Source organism: Macrobrachium nipponense, chromosome 18, assembly GCF_015104395.2.
Source record: "Macrobrachium nipponense isolate FS-2020 chromosome 18, ASM1510439v2, whole genome shotgun sequence".
Lineage (NCBI taxonomy): Eukaryota > Metazoa > Arthropoda > Malacostraca > Decapoda > Palaemonidae > Macrobrachium > Macrobrachium nipponense.
In genome coordinates, this window is record NC_087211.1 from 11,790,382 (window position 1) to 11,798,694 (window position 8,313).

Here is an 8,313-nt window from a genome sequence, read left to right on the forward strand (position 1 = left end):
TCTATGCTGCGGAGTTCTGCCTTTGTCCATTCCACTATTCCTGCGCTGTATCTGATTACTGGCACTGCCCATGTGTTTATGGCTTTTATCATATTTCCGGCGTTGAGTTTTGACTTGAGTATCGCCTTGAGTCTGCATATATTCTTTCCTGATCTTGTCCTTCATCTCTTGGTGTTTCATATCCCCTCCTTCCATTATTCCTAGGTATTTGTATCCCGTCTCATCTATGTGTTTGATGTAGCTCCCATCTGGTAGCTTTATCCCTTCAGCTCTTGTTACTTTGCCCTTTTGTATGTTGACTAAGGCGCATTTTTCTGTTCCAAACTCCATCCTGATGTCCCCAGATACAATCCTTACTGTCTGGATTAGGGTATCTATTTCCTTGATGCTCTTACCATACAGCTTGATGTCCATGAACATCAGATAGTTAATTCTGTTGCCTATTTTCGTGAGTTGGTACCCGGCACCCATCTTCTGTAGTACTTTTGTCATGGGAATCATTGTGGGGACAGCGAGTCTCCCTGGAAGATCCCTCGCCTGATATTAACCTCTGCTAGTCTTAGTCCAGAGCTTGTAAGTATTGTATTCCAGTTGCGCATTGTATTTTTGAGGAAGCGGATGGTGTTTTCCTCTGCCCCATATATTTTCAGGCATTCTATTAGCCATGTGTGTGGTATTATTATTATTATTATTATTATTTTATTATTATTATTATTATTATTATTATTATTATATTATTATTATTATTATTATTATTATTATTTTGTAGATAAACCTGGTTCATAGGGAACAAGCCCACAGGGACCATTGACTTGAATTTCATTATTATTATTAATATTATTATTACTATTATTATTGGAGAAGCAAATACACAGTTATGTAAGTGTACATATATTAAATTTAGAAATACAAGGATGGCTATCTTTGTATTTCTAAATTTAATATATGTACATTTACATAACTGTGGATTTGTTTCTCCATTGATACACTCATGCTACTATGAGTATCTTATTGTTATTATTATTATTATTATATTATTATTATTATTATTATTATTATTATTATTATACTATACATGAACCCATTCATATGGAACAAGCCCATAGGCGCCATTGACTTGAAATTCATTATTATTATTATTATTATTATTATTATTATTATTATTATTATTATTATTATTATCATCATCATTATTATTATTATTATTATTATTATTTTTATTATGCAGTCGGCCTCTCACTATTGACGCTACTGTCATTGTCCGCAATTTCTGGGGGAATTCTTGCTGAGCTTCGACCGTCCCTGATATTATCTGGGAGATTTATGGACCCATTCATCACCTTCCTTTCCAGGCTGACTTTTTCTCGCCTTAAAGCTGAAAGACTGGAATGGGTCGATAGTTTGCATATTATGCTCCGCATGCACCGTCAAGCATTAAGGTGATCGCTTTCTGTCAATTCGTCAAGTGGGAGTTTGATTTATCTAACATCACTGAAGAGAAAAGTCATGTTATTATTGATATTATCATCATTAAGATGATAGACCCTTGTTCATCTAACGGTACTTGAGTCAACATCATGTATTATTATTATTATTATTATTATTATTATTATTATTATTATTATTATTATTATTATTATTATTATTATTATTATTATTACATAATAAACTCCTGTTGATCTAACAGCACTTGAGAGAACGTCATTTTATTGTTATTATTATGATTATGATTATTATTATTATTTTTTTTTTTTTGCTCTATCACAGTCCTCTAATTCGACTGGGTGGTATTTATAGTGTGGGGTCCGGGTTTGCATCCTGCCTCCTTAGGAGTCCATCACTTTTCTTACTATGTGTGCCGTTTCTAGGATCACACACTTCTGCATGAGACCTGGAGCTACTTCAGCCTCTAGTTTTTCTAGATTCCTTTTCAGGGATCTTGGGATCGTGCCTAGTGCTCCTATGGGATTATGGGTACGATTTCCACTGGCATATCCCATATCCTTCTTATTTCTATTTTCAGATCTTGATACTTATCCATTTTTTCCCTCTCTTTCTCTTCAACTCTGGTGTCCCATGGTATTGCGACATCAATGAGTGATACTTTCTTCTTGATTTTGTCAATCAACGTCACGTCTGGTCTATTTGCACGTATCACCCTATCCGTTCTGATACCATAGTTCCCAGAGGATCTTTGCCTGATCGTTTCTATCACTCCCTCAGGTTGGTGCTCGTACCACTATTACTGCAAGGTAGCTGATGTTTCTTGCACAGGCTCCAGTGGAGGGCTTTTGCCACTGAATCATGCCTCTTTTTGTACTGGTTCTGTGCAAGTGCCGGGCATTCACTTGCTATGTGGTTTATGGTTTCATTTTTCGTATTGCACTTCCTACATATGGGAGAGATGTTATTATTTCCGTCTATCGTACTCTGAACATATCTGGTTCTTAGGGCCTGATCTTGTGCCGCTGTTATCATTCCTTCAGTTTCCTTCTTTAGCTCTCCCCTCTGTAGCCATTGCCAATTGTCATCGCTGGCTAGCTTCTTTAGTCTGTCTCATGTATTGTCCGTGCATTGGTTTGTTGTGCCAGTCCTCTGTTCTCTCTGTCTTTCTCCTGTCTCTGTATATTTCTGGGTCTTCGTCTACTTTTATTAGTCCTTCTTCCCATGCACTCTTTAGCCACTCGTCTTCACTGGTTTTCAGATATTGCCCCAGTGCTCTGTTTTCAATGTTGACGCAGTCCTCTATACTTAGTAGTCCTCTCCCTCCTTCCTTTCGTGTTATGTATAGTCTGTCCGTATTTGCTCTTGGGTGTAGTGCTTTGTGTATTGTCATTTGTTTCCTGGTTTTCTGATCTATGCTGCGGAGTTCTGCCTTCGTCCATTCCACTATTCCTGCGCTGTATCTGATTACTGCACTGCCCATGTGTTTATGGCTTTTATCATATTTCCTTTCCCATTGAGTTTTGACTTGAGTATCGCCTTGAGTCTCTGCATATATTCTTTTTCCTGATCGTGTCCTTCATCTCTTGGTGTTTTATATCTCCTCCTTCCATTATTCCCAGGTATTGTATCCTGTCTCATCTATGTGTTTGATGTTGCTCCCATCTGGTAGCTTATCCCTTCAGTTCTCGTTACTTTTTGGCCCTTTTGTATGTTGACTAAGGCGCATTTTTCTATTCCAAACTCCATTCTGATGTCCCCAGATACAATCCTTACAGTCTGGATTAGGGTATCTATTTCCTTGATGCTCTTACCATACAGCTTGAGTCGTCCATGAACATCAGATGGTTGATTTTGTTGCCTCTTTTCTTGAGTGGTACCCGGCATCCATCTTCTGTAGTACTTTTGTCATGGGAATCATGGCTACTACGAAGAGTAGTGGGGACAGTATTATTATTATTATTATTATTTTTATTATTATATTTTATTATTATTATTATTATTATTTATTTATTTATTTATTTTTTGTTTATCACAGTCCTCAATTCGACTGGGTGGTATTTATAGTGTGGGGTTCCGGGTTGCATCCTGGCCTCCATAGGAGTCCATCACTTTTCTTACTATGTGCGCCTTTCTAGGATTACACTCTTCTGCATGAGTCCTGCAGCTACTTTCAGCCTCTAGTTTTTCCAGATTTCTTTTCAGGGATCTTGGGATCGTTCCTAGGTTTTCTTATGATTATGGGTACAGTTTCCACTGGCATATCCCATATCCTTCTTATTTCTATTTTCAGGTTCTTATACTTATTATTATTATTATTATTATTATTATTATTATTATTATTATTATTATTATTATTATTATTATTATTATTATTACTAGATAAACCCCTGTTCATATGGAACAAGCCCACGTTAGGGGCCACTGACTTGCAATTCAAGCTTCCAAGGAATACAGCGTTCATTGAAAGAAGTACAGAAGGTAATATGAAACAGAAAGAAGAGATCAGTTACTAGAATGAAACCATTTAACAAGTAATCAAAAAATTTGTTTAACGCTTAATCGAACTCCATTCATCTGTTTACGATATTTCATTTTGTTTATATTCGCATGCGCATATGTATACATGTGATACCTTACATTTCCCAGGTTTTGCTCACGTATGCCACTGTATAATGTTTATAGGATATTCATCAATATCATCTTCATTTTCATCATAATTAGAGCCAGATTTAATTCTGGGAATATTCAGTCGACCTTTGCTTGGTCCTCCATTTCTAAATCGTATCTTATTTCTCGTGGCATCTTATTTAGTGACCTCCTGGGAATAGTGTGTTTTGAAAAATAATTGTTGATATTGGTCTCTTAAGGGGCTCCATAATACAGTTATATTATTTGTATTCTGAGCTGATAGCAAATCATTTACTTCAGGAAACTACTATGAGATTCAGGGTCTCTGTAACACGGTTTTTGGACTTTGCTCCATGTCAAAGCATCGGATGTAGCTGAAAGTTGACATATGTATATTTTACAACCACACACAAATTTTGTCAGCATTATCAATAACCTAAACCCGATAGTTTTGATTTTTATAGAGTAAAAATGAACTAGCCGACGCCATGGCCAATGATTACGAGCCAAGAGTCGAAAAACATTCATTTCGTAAGCAAGGTAAACAAACACCTTTTGACTAAATGTTGCCTGCCCATCCACCAGACAGAAATTCCATCGGCTCTGAAACCCAAAGACTTTATGAATGCGGAACGATACATAGATGTGGGTGGGGTATCAGCGCTAGCATAGTAATACTACTGTAGCAGTAGTGTCGCAACAGTATAGCAGTAATATACATGAATTAAACATTTAGGCCAACTGCTGGGATCCTTGAGGATCATTTAGCACTTCTTACAACTACTCGAGAAATTAGTTTTTATAGCCAGAAGTTAAATTTTCTAATCCAAACAATGCCCATTGGTAGCCTCAGTGTTATCCTGAATTATAACGAGGCGAAAGTGGGTGGAAGCCTCATGAAGTCACCATTCAGGCGATAATTATTGGTGAAGGTTTAAAGCCAATATACGGGACCGGCTATTATTTTTTCAGTAAATAGGTAGAAAGCCAATAAGTAAAAATTGTTTGACATTGGATATAGCAGTTATCAAATCAAGCTTGTCTACTATGTTTTGGTAATTACCAACTATTCCCTACATCTTGTCAATCTGATTGTGACCTATAAAGTAGACTGTAATTTCTTTGGAAACTTATTTTGGGAGTTAGACTAATAATCGAAGTGTTTTTGTATTTATTAACATATTTTGTTGGTTTGTTCATTATGACAATTATCAGTGGAGAGGTTCCAGAGTTCATAAAGGTGTAACTGCTTTGCTTGTATTTAAATTTGTATGTCATTGTTGCCAGAGGTTTAGCCTTCGTTACGTATAGCCAATCATCCATCGAGAAAGAGGGAAGAAATGCTGTCATAAGTTACGTAACGAGTGCGTTCGAAACCTTTTCTCTGAGTAAGTTGGCCCGTCTTCAAAAAAGGTCACTTTTTTTACACTATAAGTACTAAATTTATTCAACCTACGTAGTGCAGAATGCACTCAAAATTTATGTGATTGATATATGTATTCTGAATAAGCGTTATAGTTTATGAAATGCATAGTTATTAAAAGTTATTGCGAAAAAAACCGTGTTACAGAGGCCCTGAATCTCATAGTAAATTAAAAATGAGAAAGACAAAAATATTGGATTTTACCCATCGTTACCCAATCTGAAGCTAGGTCTCTTTTTTTTTATTTTCTCCCTTATTTTATTCCTCGACGATTATTATAGCGAACAGTAGTTTTTTTCTAATTAAGGGACAGTCTCCACCGGCTGGTCTTCCCAGACATTAAATTGGTTTTGCCTGATTATGGCAGCGTTCTATTTTTTTCCCGTTTCTGATTAAAAAAAAGATCTTATTACCCGAGAGTTGATCGTTTTCGACGGAAAATTGTGCTGGCTAATAATGGACAATTCTGATTTTCCGGTGATCATATTATTCTTTCTTCTACTGTGATGATTCTCTCTCTCTCTCTCTCTCTCTCTCTCTCTCCTCTCTCTCTTCTCTCTCCTTCTACTACTGTAGTGATTATCTTTTTCCTGTCTCTCTACACTGTAATGATTCTCTCTCTCTCTCTCTCTCTCTCTCTCTCTCTCTCTCTCTCTCTCTCTCGCTGATTATCTCTTTCCTTCTCTTTCTCTATACCTTAATTTGAAGCCACTCACCCGATTTGGCTCAAATAAGTATATGATTTGAGTAGAAGAACCTTTTAATGATCGAGAATGTTTATTAGTGTGATTTAGAGAAACGAATACAATGGAGTCCAGACTATCTCAGAATATTAACTCCGTTGCATTTCAATAACTTCAGGAAATTGTTTTGAATGTAAAGAGAACAAACAACCTGCACGTGCAGATATTAGTACGTCTCGGATGCCAGCAGAAGGCGATGCCCCCTACCCGGCGCGAAGAGGAGGTGCAGAGCAGAAACTTTCCTCGCATGATTTGTTTTGATAAGCTCAGTGGGATGAGGATGCTGCTATCACCGCATTCTCAGTCGTTTGCAAGCGAAGAATTGACAGGGGAAACTCCCTAATGCTTATTTAGGCCAGATGGCGCCCCGATTCAGCTGCGAGGAATTTCTCTAAATATCCTTTCTGCTTTCCTGTTTTGAGGGGGCGCCTGTTGGGGTGGGTGGGGCCGATAGTACCCCTCACTCTGTGCACTTAAGGTTCATTGCAGCATCTCTGTTACCCCTAGCTGCAACCCTTACGTTCCTTTTACTGTACTTCCGTTCACTTTCTCTCTTCCATCTGACTTTCGTCAACATTTATTTCCTAACATTTGTTTCGTGGTGCAACAGCTTTCGAGGTTTTTCCTCCTGTTGCACCTTTCAGACCTTCGTACTCTCAATTTCCCTTTCGGCGCTGAATGATCTCTCATAGGCCCCAGCGCTTTGCCTTTGGCTTAAATTTTAATTTCCATTCTATTCCTTTATATCTGATTTAGAACATTTGCTTCTTGTTTATGCATAGAACAGCGTTTTTGTTTGCAGTTTTTAGTATGACATTTAAAGCTATTTCATGATTTCAAAAAGGACGCTATATGTTGGTGCTACAAACTCGTAATTACTTCAATGAAGGCGATTCAATGTGTGTTTGAATGAATATGGAATCACGGATATAAGATAGTTTGAAACGGTGGATGGAAAGATTACCCTGATGTCGAAACTGGGATTCAAAGGATCAGTTATCATGGATTTAAACAAGAGGAAAGCAGTAAGTAGTAATATAAAGAAATTTCATAATCACACGAGTCAATCTGATTGACAAGGAGAACCGTGCAGGTCATCGAAAGCTTTCTGCTGCGTATATTTTAAATAATAAAATCAATCAGGCATACTACTGTGGATTTACTTTCCCAGTAAATAACAATGTAATCTTAGTATCAAAAGTAATTCAAGGTATTTAAAAAAATAAACTATTTATTGGTTGAGCAAATACAAGCTAACATTGAGATTAAAGGCATAACGAGAGCTTCCGACACCGATGAGATTTGCATTCGTCGAAGTTGCATTTGAAAACATCAACTTTCGACTGCCAATCCTACCCCACCTAACGTGCTATAGTCATTTTTGTTTATTTTATGTTTTTCTTTTGTTGTCTGCTTTTTACCCCACATTTTATAGGGACAAGTGTGAAATGAAAACATTTACACAGGAACCTATTCCTTTGCGTAAAAAGTAACTTGGTAAAAATTTAAACATTTAGCATTGATCTTAGGGTGACCTCTAGTGCCAGGAAATAACTAATATAAGATGGAAGAATGAGCCTGACAGTTTCAGTTATATTAGCTTCACTAGAGATTACCTAACCAACATTTAGATCAAAACCACACCCCTTGGTCTCTGGCCTTCCCATGTTTAAATGATTGAACTACCCTCGTAATTTACCAGTAAGATATAAAATGCCCTTCAATATTTTACCCAATTATAAAGTTTATAAACTTCTAAAATCGCCATCTTTAACCAGTTGGAATAGGTTTATAGACAGCAAATCGTCAACATTGACCAGATGACTGCCAATCAAAGTTAGTCATCTCAAAAGGTGTATTTATTGAATACACCTGCCAGCTTACCTGGAGGAAAAATGAAGACCCTTCAACTTTCTCAGTAAGCTAATTAAAGAAAAGCACACCTGGCTTGTAGTTTTTAGTGCAATTTTCAGTAAAAGGGTAGGGGTCCCATAAATATTCTATAGAAACGGAATATAGAATTTATGCCAAAGGCTAAGCTCTGGGGCCCATGATTTTCATTCAGTGCTGAAA